Raw genomic sequence first — 17,318 nt, forward strand, 5'->3', positions numbered from 1 at the left:
GGGGGGTGACTTTCCATTGCAAAAAAAAAGTTGTTTCGGTTACGGTGTTGTAGTAGGAGGCTATGCCCATTATTGTGTTATGACATTACAGTTTTAATTGAATTGAATGCAATTTATTCTTAGGAAAACTTTTAATTAATCACCATATGGACAGATTGTGGAGAGAAGTGGCCTCCATGATTTTCCCTAAGGGAAACTTGAAGCATAATTAATAATATGAACTATAATGACACTGCGATATTTAATTGAAACTTGCCGTCTCAATTGGCCTTGTATAAAAGCTATTGTCATCGCCCAGACATTGAGAAGAACAGACTCCTTGGAGGGAATAGAACTCCCTGAGCAGTGGTCCCCTGAGTAGAACTACCCATGGATGTAAAAGCTGAATGCAGAGGAAGGAAAAGCTTCCTGTAGACTGTATCTAAGGACAGTTTGCAGCTTCCAGTTAAAGTTGAAAAGATGAGGCAACTGAAGAGAGGAAGCCACTTAGACCCTGGCAGTGAAATAAGAAAGTGATTGCTCCTTCACAATAAAGGCATTGTATTCACCGGTACTGTTTGTCTGTGACCCTGCAGCCCTGTACTATTGCGGCTCAAAAACACAGACTGAACTACGTCACTGTTGGATCTTGAAGGAAACTGTCACTGTTGGATCTTGAACGAAACTTCCATCCAATACTGTCCGTACAATACTGCACTACAATACACTGCCTAGGACAATAAGTGTGGTGGAGAAGACTAGGCCTATGGATAATAGCTGTTGAAGTGTTGTGTTCTGTATAGTACTGTGGGAGGTTAATGAGTCAAGGAAAATCGTTTTCAGAGAACAATCAGCAGCCTAACAACTCCTTCCTGTAGTGAAGGTGCAAAGCAAACAAATAGTCAGGCGAAGGTGTAAAATGCCTGCGACACAAAAGGAGAGCTCAGAGGAGAGGAGAGAGAGAGAGAAGAGAGAGGAGAGAGAGTGAGAGATATAAAAGATAGGAAACAGTGTTTGGCGCAACAGAACTCATTTACAGAGTGGTGCGAGACTTGAAAACAATTATCAGCCATCTCCCTCCTCCTCTAAAGCTCTTGTCGCCCGCTTTGTTTTGGCCTTTGTTTTTCTCAAGGACATATTCATTATTTCAGATGAGACCCATTTGGGTCTAAATAAAGCATTTCTACTCCACTCTCTCAGATCGCAGGTCTTGTGATGTTCCTTCTGCATCTGAAGGGAAAATGAAAATACGTTTGAAAACGCTTGATGAAAGTAAGTGTTTGTGTTTGGGTAATGAAGGTTCGGTTCGTTAACGTTTTCCTCTCTTTCTTTTTCCCCTTCCCCCTTTTCCTTTTTCATTCGAGTCCAGCAGTCTGATATTTGATATTCATCCTCTCTGCTTTCCTCTAACTTTGGAGGGGAATGTTTTTTTAATATCTCGCTCTTTTTCAACCTTTCCGACCCGACGAAGCCAGTATATCCATGTTTGAAAAAGCTTTTGAAACCAGGCCACACATTCTTCAGACTGATGAAAGGAAAGGCTTCCATTGATCACAGCTGCCGAACAAAACAGCGCTAACAAACGGTAAACAACAGCCGAGAAGTACTTTGTGACTGATGGAGATGTCACCGGGCCAAAGAAGAGCAGGCTTCTGAATACACCAGGGCTATTTCTCCTGGGTCACAATGGCATCCACATGGAGTCATACTGCCTGGAGTTATCACAGGGCCCAAATGTACACACACTCACACATACACGCTTGCACGCATACTATCGTGCACGCACCTGTACACATGCACACACACACGATAGCCTTCAAGAGTGTTGCATTCCACACTTAATTGAAAGCAAAATCCAGCAAACTGCACCCTCTAAAGTAAACTTCTCAGAGTTGTGCGTCGTCCAATCAACAGCCAGGGCTAGGTCTCTAGGGTTCTGGAGTTCCCGCCCTCTAGAATTGGGCACAGATGACCTATTGTCCCACCAACATTGGGCGCGCACACACACACACACTCACTCATTCACACACACAGAAACACATACACACACGCACGCGCACACACACAGTCACACACACACCACTCAAGCATATGTAGCCTCTCTCTACTCGCCACAGCTCCATAATATTTTGACTTTCCTTACAACCTTGACACAAGTCATATATACAGTAACTTTAACTTGAAAAAATATTGGTTACTGTGTTTTGTATGTGTGTTATTTATTTTCTAGAGAAGGTGGTTTTAAAACACTAATGCATCAGATAGCAGTAATAGGGGGTACTAAGGTTACTGAAATGGATGGTTTTGGATTAGGAATCTGTCAAGCACTCTACAAATACAAAATACACAAATACACAAATAAAACCTTTTCCTTCTCTCTTTTCTTCTCCTCTCTTCTGTTATCTTCTTTCTCGATATATGTAGAAGTATGAGTACATTTAGACTAAATCAATCACTTTTAATGAAGGTAAAATGATGGCATTTATCTTGGATGTTGGAACATTGGAATAACACTATCAAAGAAATGTCAGTGCAGTAATGAATAAATAACAGTATAGTTATATAAATAACATAAACAAATAAATAATGTTATTATTTTAGATGCATTATGTTGATTATATATAATGTATGCACTGTAAGTCGCTCTGGATAAGAGCGTCTGCGAAATGACTAAAATGTAAAATGTAAAAATGTAATTACAATTACACCTGCCAATCAATGAACACATATAGTAACATCTATTTTATGTATTGTGCAGAGACCAGTTTTTTCTCTGGTAGTTAAAGCAGGATAAATGTGTGGTAAATAACTCATAGACTGACCATAGAGGTAAAATAAAATACGATGTGTTCTATTTAATTATGTGAGACACACAGTATATTTCCCTCCATTTTGTCTTGAACAAAAATTTGCATTTAGGGACACTTTTGCACCTGGTCTCTAAAACAAAATTTATTATAAAGGAATGTCTATAATTTTCAATTCTATCATGTCTGTCATATTATATTTTGGCCTGTGTTTTGAACTTGTACAGTGTTTAGATATATTATCACAATTTTCAGTAAAACAACTCAAAATGAATAGATTAATCTAGGTTGATCCATTATATTTAAAAGTATTTAACCCAGATATTAAAAGCTAAAATGTTAAGAGGATGTGAATGGGAGTTTAATTATTGTAGTACATTAGAATCTCTCATATCTAACAACAGGAGAATATACCGATTACATTCTTGTGGACTTTTTACTTGTGCTCAAATGTACCAAATTATCAATTGTAAATACATCCTTTCTCTTTAGGCGATTGTGATATTATGCTGTCAATATTCAGGGGTATCTAGATAAGTGTTCATTAAGATCTGCCTTAAGATCAATCCATCTCAAGCTTAGTCACATCGGCCAAACGATAAGACCTAAAGGTTTTGCAAAGCTCACTGCTACCATCTGGCGGACAAACTGGGAAATGTAGAATTTGTGTGTACAAAAAGAATGCCTCGTGCACTGTCAGTATGAGCTACTAGGTGCACGAGGCACGATGTTTCTTTAGAAAGGTTATCTTCTCTTTCTGACTCTGTGACCGAAATCACTTCTATGTAGGGTGTGTGTGTGTGTGTGTGTGTGTGTGTGTGTGTGTGTGTGTGTGTGTGTGTGTGTGTGTGTGTGTGTTTTATCAAGCATCTGTTTCCTGCCTTCTGTCTACCTATTCTCCTGTTCCCCGACTCCCACAATGCCCTGCTGTCCATTTGGGCCCCCTCCACTTTCCCAGAATGCTCCTGTGAGGTTGACTCCTGACGTATCTCACCCCACACACACACACACACACACACACACACACACACACACAGCCCTCTTGGGCCAGACAGAGAGGGCAGAGAGAACATGTCATCTGTGATGTGGATTGTGTTTAATGGAGTCTTGTTGGGTGTAATCTGATTGGTTTCACAGCAGAAGGCCCCACAGTGTCCCCTCTGTAAGTCTGTGTCAACAGCCCTTTCGCTCAGTTCTCACAGGGACTTGAGATATGTAAATCCACAGGAAGTGTGTGTGTGTTTGGGGCAGGGTGTGTGTGTGTGTATGTGTGTGTGTAAGTACTAATGATGACTAGAACACTGGAGGAGAGGCGGAGATGAAGATAGAAGGAGAGTGAAAAGGGGGATGAAGATTTTGTCAGCGTTGAGTGGCTAGGGAAATTAGTCCCCAAATATGCATGGGCAAAACAATTAAAAAATAAGAACAATTATAGCAAGTTGATCTAATACAAGAGGCACTGGTAACAGATTTTGCCAAGCGGTTATTTTGCTAATACTGTAATTGCGAGGCAGCGTTCATATTGGTGATAGGCAGCTCAGGGGCCTTGCAATGCATTCATACAATACTAAACCGCTGTTGGCTAAACAATGTGGCTACACTGGTAATAGTACAAGCTGAGTGGCTTACAATACAGCTATGTTGTTGTTGATGGATCCCACAACAGGGACAAATAAACTCCTGACAAAGGGGTTTCACCTTATTATTTGTCCATCATCAACAGTGTCAGGACCACACTCTGTTAATGGTGGTTCTCACAACAGATGAGAGAATAGCAGAGTTGAGATTAGCCCCCTAGGCCTGTGAGAGCGAGGGAGGGAGGGAGGGAGGGAGGGAGGGAGGGAGGGAGGGAGAAAGAGAGGGAGAGAGAGAGATTGAGACAGAGAGTAAGTGGCGAGAGAGTAACAGCTCTGGGAGGCAAAGCCTGTTTGATCCTGAGAGGATCGGAGGGATGTAAGACGTTTGAAGCTGACAACCCCTTTGTGATGATAACACATGTTTTTCACTGTAGCGCTTTATCCCAAACCCCCCCACCCCACTCTCCTCCATCCCTCCACCACTCCATCTCTCTATTGTATTAAGCCCTTCCAGACTGCAGCTGCCTGTATTGTAATGCCAGCGCTAGTCTGAAACGATATCTTTAGCTGTGTGAGTTTATGAACAGCTGTTGGTATTGTGAGAGCCATGTTAATCTGGTTCAGTATCTTTAGCCCGTCATTTAGTGCATTGATCCTTTCCCATTATGGTGTGGCCTCTGTTTCTCACACAAACGTATGCACGCACACACACACTCACACTGGCTGTCGATCTGTGGTGGAATTTTTCTACATGGGTGAAAAAAAATCTCTATTATCAGCCATCAGATGTAAAATAATCTCTGTTTCTCCACTGGTGTATAGAGTTCTAATGAGCTGCTACACCTTTTTAATGCTGCTCAGACAGAAGATTCACACAGTAGGCTTCTGTACTGTATTATCTATCGACAGTTGTAGATCTCCTAGCGGTTAAGCCCATTGGGACAGTAACTGAAAGGTCGCTGGTTTGAATCCCTGAGCCGACAATGTGAAAAATGTGTCGATGTGCCCTTGAGCAAGACACTTAACCCTAATTGCTCCTGTAAGTCGCTCTGCTAAATGACTAAAATGTAAAATAATCCCATGTTATTTGACTCACAAGATGTTGACAGCAATGTTTACAGCAGTGACCTGGGGTCAAGAGTTGTACACAGTAAGACTGTACATGAGGCTGGAAAGTACAAATGGCTGTAAGTGAAGTGTTCAAATTAAAGGTCTAATTATACAGATTAAACTAAGTAATCTCTGATTGAGATGATGCACAATTAGCATCTACTATTTTGAGCATAACAATAGAAAACATAATGAGGTTCCTGTGCCTGATGACCCAAAAAAAATCACTGGACCGGAGCGGAGCAACAAGGCAAGCTGTGTACAATTAACAGAAATATAAATATCACTTCATTGTCTGTGTCCCAAATGGCACCCTATTCCCTATGTAGCACTACTATGGCCACTACGTAGTGCACTACCTATGGGTTCTGGTCAAAAGTAGTGCACTAGATAGGGAACAGGGTGCCATTTGGGACCGTGTGTAAGCAGTCATTAATCAGATATAAATAGTGTGAAGCCTTTAGTTGATTAACGAGGTGAGACTTGTGCTAATTACTGTTTCCTGGGCTTGTAATTAGGTTGGCAGAGATTATCAAGATGAATGAACGCTCTGACCCCCTTCTCTTCTCCCCTATAAAGCTCCAGGCATTGTTCTCTACTGTTCTGTCTGTTTTGATGCACTGCTACTGCTGCTGCTCAGTCATGTAGCATGTAGCATGTAGCAGCCCTTATCATGACACATACAATGTTCATAAAGCATCATGCTTATGAGGCCACAGACATAACCTATCCACTATTGTCCCATCAAAACCATGCATGGCAATAGCCTACTTCAAGTCAGTTCTTCTCTGCTGCTCTTATTGTCTATTTATATTGTACATCTCAAATAATGTCTTACAAGTACTGTAGAAAACTCTCACTCCCCCCTTCCCTGGAGGGGAGCCTGCCCCTTATTGGCCGCCACACACCTCCATCAAACTTATTCAAAAACCCAATACCGACCACCTGGAAAGAGGAGGGACATTCCTATAAAGGGTGCTCACCAGCATTCATTAGGCCTCTTTCCACCATTAAAACAAGTTCAACAGAGTCCTACAGATGCTTGAATAGAAAGTAAGTAATGTATGACTGTGTTGTGGCCAATGTTAAGTATATCCCTATTGTAAATGTAGCCCAAATGTACTGTATATATTGTTTGTATTTAACTACAAGTATTGTTTGTAACTAAGTGTGCTAATTGGTTAAAGAAAACTTTGATAAATAAAGGACCAAAGGATTGACATTTAAGGACCAAAGGATTGACAGCCGTCCCATATAGATTGCAAAATAGTTGGGAAGAGATTTTTGACGTACCGATCCCATGGCATAGTGTCTATGAACTGACACGCAAAACGACACCGGATTCAAAAATTAGAATCTTTCAATTTAAATTATTATATAAAATTCTTGCTACCAATAGAATGTTATTTATATGGGGGATACAATCTTCCCAGCTCTGCAGATTTTGCTGTGAAGAGACAGAATCATTAGATCATTTGTTTTGGTTCTGTCCATTTGTAGCTTGTTTTTGGACACAGGTCCAGGAATGGCTAAAGGATTGCAATATTTACTTGGAGCTAACCTTGCAGATATCATTACTGGGTGATCTGAAAAGTCATAGTCAATCGATCAATAATATAATAATACTTTTAGCAAAAATGTTTATTTTTAATTCACAATCTGTAGAAGCAATGAGAATAGAAAGGTTCAGAACTTTTGTAAAACATCACAGTACAGTTGAAATATATATGGCAAATAGAAATCCTATATGGATGGTGTTAAGAGATACAGTGGGGAGAACAAGTATTTGATACACTGCCGATTTTGCAGGTTTTCCTACTTACAAAGCATGTAGAGGTCTGTAATTTTTATCATAGGTACACTTCAACTGTGAGAGACAGAATCTAAAACAAAAATCCAGAAAATCACATTGTATGATTTTTAAGTAATTAATTTGCATTTTATTGCATGACATAAGTATTTGATACATCAGAAAAGCAGAACTTAATATTTGGTACAGAAACCTTTGTTTGCAATTACAGAGATCATACTTTTCCTGTAGGTCTTGTCCAGGTTTGCACACACTGCAGCAGGGATTTTGGCCCACTCCTCCATACAGACCTTCTCCAGATCCTTCAGGTTTCGGGGCTGTCGCTGGGCAATACGGACTTTCAGCTCCCTCCGAAGATTTTCTATTGGGTTCAGGTCTGGAGACTGGCTAGGCCACTCTAGGACCTTGAGATGCTTTTTACGGAGCCACTCCTTAGTTGCCCTGGCTGTGTGTTTCGGGTCGTTGTCATGCTGGAAGACCCAGCCACGACCCATCTTCAATGCTCTTACTGAGGGAAGGAGGTTGTTGGCCAAGATCTCGCAATACATGGCCCCATCCATCCTCCCCTCAATACGGTGCAGTCGTCCTGTCCCCTTTGCAGAAAAGCATATCCAAAGAATGATGTTTCCACCTCCATGCTTCACGGTTGGGATGGTGTTCTTGGGGTTGTACTCATCCTTCTTCTTCCTCCAAACACGGCGAGTGGAGGTTAGACCAAAAAGCTATATTTTTGTCTCATCAGACCACCTGACCTTCTCCCATTCCTCCTCTGGAACATCCAGATGGTCATTGGCAAACTTCAGACGGGCCTGGAGATGCGCTGGCTTGAGCAGGGGGACCTTGCGTGCGCTGCAGGATTTTAATCCATGACAGCGTAGTGTGTTACTAATGGTTTTCTTTGAGACTGTGGTCCCAGCTCTCTTCAGGTCATTGACCAGGTCCTGCCGTGTAGTTCTGGGCTGATCCCTCACCTTCCTCATGATCATTGATGGCCCACGAGGTGAGATCTTGCATGGAGCCCCAGACTGAGGGTGATTGACCGTCATCTTGAACTTCTTCCATTTTCTAATAATTGTGCCAACAGTTGTTGCCTTCTCACCAAGCTGCTTGCCTATTGTCCTGTAGCCCATCCCAGCCTTGTGCAGGTCTACAATTGTATCCCTGATGTCCTTACACAGCTCTCTGGTCTTGGCCATTGTGGAGAGGTTGGAGTCTGTTTGATTGAGTGTGTGGACAGGTGTCTTTTATACAGGTAACGAGTTCAAACAGGTGCAGTTAATACAGGTAATGAGTGGAGAACAGGAGGGCTTCTTAAAGAAAAACTAACAGGTCTGTGAGAGACGGAATTCTTACTGGTTGGTAGGTGATCAAATACTTATGTCATGCAATAAAATGCAAATTAATTACTTAAAAATCAAACAATGTGATTTTCTGGATTTTTGTTTTAGATTCTGTCTCTCACAGTTGAAGTGTACCTATGATAAAAATTACAGACCTCTACATGCTTTGTAAGTAGGAAAACCTGCAAAATCGGCAGTGTATCAAATACTTGTTCTCCCCACTGTAGATGGGAGGTGTTGAATGGAGTTGAAGGATGGGACTAATAACAACAAATAATAACAAGATAACTAATAATGTAAGCATACTGTGTCCATAATAAGTATATAGGTTGTATGTTGGGAGCTTTTGGGAAAGAGCACAGTTAGAATATCACGCCCTGACTCAGGGGACGTTGATTTGTTGAGTCAGGGTGTGTATATTCTGTGTTATGTTGTGTTTTTCTATGTTTAGTTCTAGATCGTTTAGATCTATGTTGGCCAGGGTGGTTCCCAATCAGAGACAGCTGTAGCTCGTTGTCTCTGATTGGGGACCATACTTAGGCAGCCGGTTGGCACCAGTTAGTTTGTGGGATCTTGTTCTGTATAGGTTTGTTTTGTGTAACCTTAAGACTTCACGTATCGTTTGTTTGTTGTTTTGTCGTGTTCAGTACTTAAATAAATATGTACGCTTATCACGCTGCGCCTTGGTTCGACCAGTCATTAAACGATCGTGACATAGAAAGATATGGCATATAGAAGCAAACCGGATGGACATCATGAAAATGATTGGAGAGGTTGAGAGTAGAAGAAGTTCAGGAGCAAAAACAAATAAAATATAATTATTGTAAAATTGACTGTGTCCATAAAATGTAGATAGTAAGTATAAGCTGGAAGTAGAGGCCTAAGCATTGTTGTTCACTAATTTACCCCAAGTAGGGAAGGATGGCGGGGTTGAAAAGTAATAAAGGGGAGTATATATATATAAAAAACATGGGGGATTGGAAGTGATGCAGACAATTACATTGATGGAAGTTACAATCTATCTGCAATATTAAGTTGATCTACCGCAGAGAAGAAAAATAAAAATAAGTGTGCTAATTGGAGGCCATATTTAAAGCATGTCTTATTGCTACAGCCTGAGGGATTAATACTGAGTGTTGCTAATTGTGTAGCATTTTAGCATTTAGAATCTTTCCTTTATTGCCCACGTGACGATGCCCTGTTTTGACACTTTCTGTTTTATCCTAGTAAATTTAACTGTCATCCTTCCTTAGACAAACCATGTTTTTTTTTTTCTGGTCATAAAACGATTTCAATAATGTATTGCTTGAAATCCAGTCATTAAAAGTACAGTCTCTAAACTGTTAGTTAATGATAATAAAATGTCAATGCACTTAAGGGATGCTTCACCAGGCTTATTTAGGTTGTTGACCCACTCTTTTCTACTGTGACTCCATAGATGTTTCTGGAACTCCAAAATGGAAGTGCCTAGGCAGCTTTTTGAGTTGGTGGCTTTTTTAATTTTAGGGAAAAACCCTAAACTGAGAAACTAAATCAACTGGACCCACAAGGTGGATTCCCTGAATGGTATGTATAGGTTGTGTACATCACCACTACAAACATTATGAATTTGATTATATTATTGCACTACTGTTTGCCAAAGTCTAATACCAACCCTGCCCCCACCCTTGGCTTTCCAGAGACGGTTATACTAGTTATACCAATATCTGCGTTTTTCACTAATTTAATTTATCGCTTGTACAGCCTCCCATTGAAGTGTTTTACCGTTTCATTTTCAGGACGGGTCTCATGGATGTTCCCCAGGACCATGGTGTGACTTGAGGGCTGCCATTAGGAGAAAATGTAAAAATAATAATGTACTTAATATACATGTATTTAGATTGTTATTTTGGACTAACTTTATTTGTGCTAAATAAATTGAAGTTGTATTTATAGTACTATTTAATCAACTTATTACACTTCTACATGCTAAAATGACCCCACTTAAAGTATACTAGGTGTAGTTGTAAGACATTATTTGAGATGTCTTGTATACACACTTACAGTCAGGGGGAAAAAAGTATTTGATCCCCTGCTGATTTTGTACGTTTGCCCACTGACAAAGAAATTATCAGTCTATAATTTTAATGGTAGGTTTATTTGAACAGTGAGAGACAGAATAACAACAACAAAAATCCTGAAAAACGCATGTAAAAAATGTTATAAATTGATTTGCATTTTAATGAGGGAAATAAGTATTTGACCCCCTCTCAATCAGAAAGATTTCTGGCTCCCAGGTGTCTTTTATACAGGTAACGAGCTGAGATTAGGAGCACACTCTTAAAGGGAGTGCTCCTAATCTCAGCTTGTTACCTGTATAAAAGACACCTGTCCACAGAAGCAATCAATCAATTAGATTCCAAACTCTCCACCATGGCCAAGACCAAAGAGCTCTCCAAGGATGTCAGGGACAAGATTGTAGACCTACACAAGGCTGGAATGGGCTACAAGACCATCGCCAAGCAGCTTGGTGACAACAGTTGGTGTGATTATTCGCAAATGGAAGAAACACAAAAGAACTGTCAATCTCCCTCGGCCTGGGGCTCCATGCAAGATCTCACCTCGTGGAGTTGCAATGATCATGAGAACGGTGAGGAATCAGCCCAGAACTACACGGGAGGATCTTGTCAATGATCTCAAGGCAGCTGGGACCATAGTCACCAAGAAAACAATTGGTAACACACTACGCCGTGAAGGACTGAAATCCTGCAGTGCCCGCAAGGTCCCCCTGCTCAAGAAAGCACATATACAGGCCCGTCTGAAGTTGGCCAATGAACATCTGAATGATTCAGAGGAGAACTGGGTGAAAGTGTTGTGGTCAGATGAGACCAAAATTGAGCTCTTTGGCATCAACTCAACTTGCCGTGTTTGGAGGAGGAGGAATGCTGCCTATGACCCCAAAAACACCATCCCCACCGTCAAACATGGAGGTGGAAACATTATGCTTTGGGGGTGTTTTTCTGCTAAGGGGACAGGACAACTTCACCGCATCAAAGGGATGATGGACGGGGCCATGTACCGTCAAATCTTGGGTGAGAATCGCCTTCCCTCAGCCAGGGCATTGAAAATGGGTCGTGGATGGGTATTCCAGCATGACAATGACCCAAAACACACGGCCAAGGCAACAAAGGAGTGGCTCAAGAAGAAGAACATTAAGGTCCTGGAGTGGCCTAGCCAGTCTCCAGACCTTAATCCCATAGAAAATCTGTGGAGGGAGCTGAAGGTTCGAGTTGCCAAACGTCAGCCTCGAAACCACAATGACTTGGAGAAGATCTGCAAAGAGGAGTGGGACAAAATCACTCCTGAGATGTGGCCAACTACAAGAACCGTCTGACCTCTGTGATTGCCAACAAGGGTTTTGCCATCAAGTACTAAGTCATGTTTTGCAGAGGGGTCAAATACTTATTTCCCTCATTAAAATGCAATTCAATTTATAACATTTTTGACATGCGTTTTTCAGGATTTTTTTGTTGTTATTCTTGTTATGTATGTTACGACGTGCTGTACGTCGTACTGTACGTTGTTATGGTTTACGACAGTGTGCTACTTTACAGATGAATGGGTTGTCAGAATGAGTGGCACATGTCATTAAACGACAGAGTGATGTACAATGTGAAACTGTGCAGATGTGTGTTCTTCTACAGCTAGGCTAGATATAACATTGGCGACGGAGATGGCTGAATTCAGTTTACCACCACCAGCACCATTCCTCGCCGTGCCTGGCGAACCTCCAGTCCCGTGGAATAACTGGCTTGACAGTTTTAACACTTATCTCGAAGCTATGGACTTCTCCATGGACAATCTCGGCCGGGTGAGTCCATTCAAAGCTACGTGGCTAATCTGAGGGATTTGGCTAGCTCTTGTAACTACGGGACACTTCAGGACGAGATCATCAGGGATCAGTTGATAGAGGGGACGTTATGTGAAAAGACAAGGGAGAAACTGCTTTTGGAATCGGATAATTTACAACTAGATGGAGCTATTAAAATAGCACTCCAGGTTGAAGTGGCATTGGAATGCTCTACTATGCTAACAGACAGCTCTGCAGCATACACTCGGCCCCCAGCCATTCTCACACAGCAGCTTCAGCCCGAGCAGGCGCACTACAACGATCACGCGCTGTGCACGCCCTCCCACGTCGATAGCTACATGGACACAGACACCGGCATGCCCGTGCAGCAGGCACACAGACAAACAAACAGAAGTAGCTGTGGCAACTGTGGGGCTAGCTCTCACAATTCAAGGGCTTCAAACTGCCCAGCCCGTGGGAAAATATGCAAGAACTGTTCAAAATACAATCACTTTGCGAAAGTGTGTCGTTCTGCCCCAGCTACTAGCTCCACCCAGAACAGGCCCTTAGTTTCATCTCACTCTCAACATGAACACACGGAAATCCGAACCGTCTCCACCAACCATGTGTGATTCAGGACATGCACTGTGCAGCTGGGCGAGGTGGGTTTGCCTTTGCTGCTGGATACTGGCGCTGCGGTGTCGTTGCTCAACCTTGCCACTTACTACAAGTTTTTCAGTCACCTACCACTCCAACAGCCCTCCACTGCCCTGTGTGGGTACGGTAGATCCAAGATATACATTGTAGGCACCCTCCAGGTGTCACGATTGTCTACGAGAGAGGACCAATGCGCAGCGTTGAAGGTGAACATAATATATATTTATTAACTGATCACACGATCAAAACAATAACCAACGATGCGTGACGTCTAAGGTTACAACACGAACAAACCTTAACGGAACAAGAAACCACAACACAAAGTGAAAAGACCGATAGTTAAATATGGCTCCCAATCAGAGACAACCAGCTGACACTCGTTGCCTCTGATTGGGAGTCACTCAGGCCCACATAGATATACAAACATAGACTTACATACCCTGGCTCAACATAACATAGTCCCCAGAGCCAGGGCGTGACAGTACCCCCCCCCAAAGGCGCGGACTCCGACCGCGCCAAACAACCACAACAGGGGAGGGACCGGGTGGGCACTCCGCCTCGGCGGCGGATCCGGCTCCGGACATGACCCAGGCACGGGTTGTGCTGGACTGACGACGCGCACCCTTGGCTTGGTGCGTGGAGGAGGAAAGGGCCTTACCAGGCTGACGACGCACACCGTAGGCTTGGTGCGTGGAGCAGGGACAGGCCGGACTGGGCTGACGAAGCACACCACTGACTTGGTGCGGGGAGCAGGAACGGGCCGGACCGGGCTGACGAAGCGCACCCCTGACTTGGTGCGGGGAGCAGGAATGAGCCGGACCGGGCTGACGACGCGCACCACTGACTTGGTGCGGGGAGCTTGGATGGGCCGGACTGGGCTGGCGACGCGCACCACAGACTTGGTGCGGAGAGCAGGAACGGGCCGGACAGGGCTGACGAAACGCACCACAGACTTGGTGCGGAGAGCAGGCACGGGCCGTGCCGGACTGACGACGCACACCACTGGCTTGGTGCGGGGAGCTTGGATGGGCCGGACTGGGCTGGCGACGCGCACCACAGACTTGGTGCGGAGAGCAGGAACGGGCCGGGCTGGGCTGTCGACGCACACCGTAGGCTTGGTGCGTGGAGTAGGAACGGGCCGAACCGGGCTGACGATGCGCACCCCTGACTTGGTGCGGGGAGCAGGAATAGACCGGACCGTACTGGGGACACACACCACTGGCCCTACACCGGGATCTGGAACGGGCCGGACCGGACTGGCAACACACGGCAGTACCTCTCGCCGTGCCTCTACATCCTCCATCCCCTCTTCGACCAGTGGCCCCCGTAACCTGGCGGCCTCCTCTGGCAACCCACTGGGCCGCTCTATCGCGGCCTCCTGCTGGTCCGACGTCGTGAGCCCCCCCCTAAAAAATGTCTAGGAGTCTCTCTTCCCCGTGGGCCAGGCCTCGATAATTCTCGCCCACCTCTCGCTCCTCTGCTTCCAATCTCCGTCATTCAGCTCCTCATTCGGCTTGACCCAGTCGAAGCTCTGCCTCCACTGTTGCCAAGTCCACCTACTCTGCTCCTCACTAGGCTGCTTGGTCCAGTTCTGGTGGTTTCTTCTGTCACGATCGTCTACGAGAGAGGACCAATGCGCAGCGTTGAAGGTGAACATAATATATATTTATTAACTGATCACACGATCAAAACAATAACCAACGATGCGTGACGTCTAAGGTTACAACACGAACAAACCTTAACGGAACAAGAAACCACAACACAAAGTGAAAAGACCGATAGTTAAATATGGCTCCCAATCAGAGACAACCAGCTGACACTCGTTGCCTCTGATTGGGAGTCACTCAGGCCCACATAGATATACAAACATAGACTTACATACCCTGGCTCAACATAACATAGTCCCCAGAGCCAGGGCGTGACACCAGGTCCCAGTACACTACGGCACCAAGCATCTGCCATCATTCACATTTCATGTTGCAAAGCGGGGTGCCAACCTCCTGGTCCTCGACCTCTTCACACGCTTGGGATTCACACTGAGAGATGGTTACCTGCACATGGCAACAGAACTGGCCAACTCTGTTTGATGGACTGGGCTGCCTCACAGCCTTTACTCACAGGCCCCTAGTGAATCCGGAAGTGACCCCAGTCATGCAGCCCCTGCGGCGCATTCCCTTTGCACTGCGTGATGACGTCACAAAAGATCTCCAGTCACAGTTGGATGCAGGCATCATTGAGCCAGTCAACGCTGCCCCCTGGATTTCAAACTTGGTCATTGCAACCAAAAAGTCAGGTGGAATCCGGACCTGTGTGGATCTCTGTGCTGTGAACAAGGCCGTTGTCCCGGATAAGTACCCCTTGCCTACAGCTGAGGAGCTGACCGCACAATTTCATGGCTCCACGATCTTCACGAAGCTTGAGCTTCGAAGCTTGAGCTTCGTCAGGGTTATCTTCAGGTACCCCTCCATGCAGCTAGCAGAGACCTCATGGCCTTTGTCACACATGCTGGCGTGTTCAGATATACACGCATGCCTTTTGGACTTAGCTCCGCCCCGAGCTGCTTCCAGAAGGTGATGAGCACCATCCTTGCTGGAATACCTGGGGTGGCGGTCTATCTGGATGACATCGTGGTCCACGGCCCTGACCTCCACACCCATGATTATCGACTCCACAGTGTATTCAGTGCTCTGCTGCGGAACAACCTGACCCTTAACGGTGGAAAGTGCACCTTTGCAGCTCCAGCCGTCGAGTTTGTGGGGTTCCGCCTGTCGGCCAAAGGCATTGCCCCACTCATGTCGAACATTGAAGCCGTCCAACGGATCCCGGAACCGACCTCAGCCTCTCAGGTGGCCTCATTCTTGGGCATGACAGCTTACTACCTCCTGTTTCTGCCCCACTACTCTCAGACCACAGCGCCCCTTCGCCAGCTCCTCAAGAAGGATGAGCCATGGGCCTGGACGGCAGCCTGCTCAGACGCGGTCCGCTCACTGAAGAGCCAGCTCACCACAGCCCCAGTCTTGGCTCACTTTGACCCCGTCTGCCCCACCATTGTCACATGTGACGCCTCAACTGGAGCACTAGGAGCTGTCCTCTCACAGCTGCAGAATGGCATTGAGAGGCCCGTCGCCTTCGCCTCAAGGGCCCTGAGCTCCACAGAACAACGGTACTCTGTGGGCGAACGAGAAGCACTGGCCTGTGTCTGGGCGTGCAAAAGGTGGCACCTCTACCTATATGGCCGTCTGTTCACGCTCTGAACCGACCACCAGTCCCTCACAACGCTACTGTCGGCATCAGGAACTGGTCACAAGCCACTTCGGCTGCACAGATGGGCCGACCACCTCAGACAGTATGACTATCAGCTGAAGTTCACTCCGGGGAGGGATAACGTGGTGGCAGACCTCCTCTCACGCTCCTTTGAAGCTCCTACTCCGACCGTCTTGCCAGACGACAACGAAACAGAGCTTGTACAAATGCTCTACGCTCCTCTTCAGTCAGTCGTCTCACTGGAGGAGCTGAAGCAAGCATCGGAACAGGATCCCACACTGTCTACCCTGCGCACCTACATACGCACTGGATGGCCAGCACATGTGCCGGAAGAGCTGGCGACTTTCGCCAGGGTGAAGGACGAACATTCTTGCTGGGAAGAAGTCTGTGTCTCTCGAGGGTTTTGCACTGTGGTCCCGAGTGGCCTGCGTGCGCGTGTTCTATCCATGGCGCACGAGGGTCACTTGTGCATAGTGAAGGTCAAACAGCGATGTCGAGACCTTGTGTGGTGGCCAGGCATCGACTACGACATTGAAGCCCTGGTCAGGGATTGTGCTGCATGCCTCCTCAGTGGGAAAACAGGACAGTCCGCCCCACCCCCCCTGCAGCCTCTCGCATGGCCGTCCCGCCCCTGGGAGCACATCCAACTGGACATCTGTGGCGAGATCCATGGACACGCAGTCCTTCACCATCAGCGCTTCCTGGTGGTGGTGTATGACCTCCACTCTAAGTGGCCAGAATTGGTTCCTATCGGAACTGTCACAGCACAGGCCATCGTGGACATCCTAGACAGCCTGTTCACAAGGTGGGGCCTACCCCTCACCCTTACCACGGACAATGGGCCCCAGCTAACCTCTGCCGGGTTCTCCTCATATCTCAGCAACAAGGGAATCAAACACATCTGCACGGCCTACTACAACCCACAAGCTAACGGAGGGGTGGAAC

General features: G+C 45.4%; 1 protein-coding gene across 1 annotated transcript in view; it reads left to right on the forward strand.

Annotated features, from left to right (window-relative positions):
- Positions 1-3,602: 3,602 nt before the first annotated feature.
- LOC311139822 (metallophosphoesterase domain-containing protein 1-like) overlaps positions 3,603-17,318 on the forward strand; it is a gene marked incomplete at its 3' end in the record, with an annotated part of 221,082 nt that continues 207,366 nt past the window's right edge. The window contains exon 1 of the mRNA XM_084174785.1: positions 3,603-3,622. The remainder of the gene's footprint in view (positions 3,623-17,318) is intronic.

The sequence above is a fragment of the Coregonus lavaretus genome, assembly GCF_964263955.1.
Source record: "Coregonus lavaretus genome assembly, chromosome: 13".
Lineage (NCBI taxonomy): Eukaryota > Metazoa > Chordata > Actinopteri > Salmoniformes > Salmonidae > Coregonus > Coregonus lavaretus.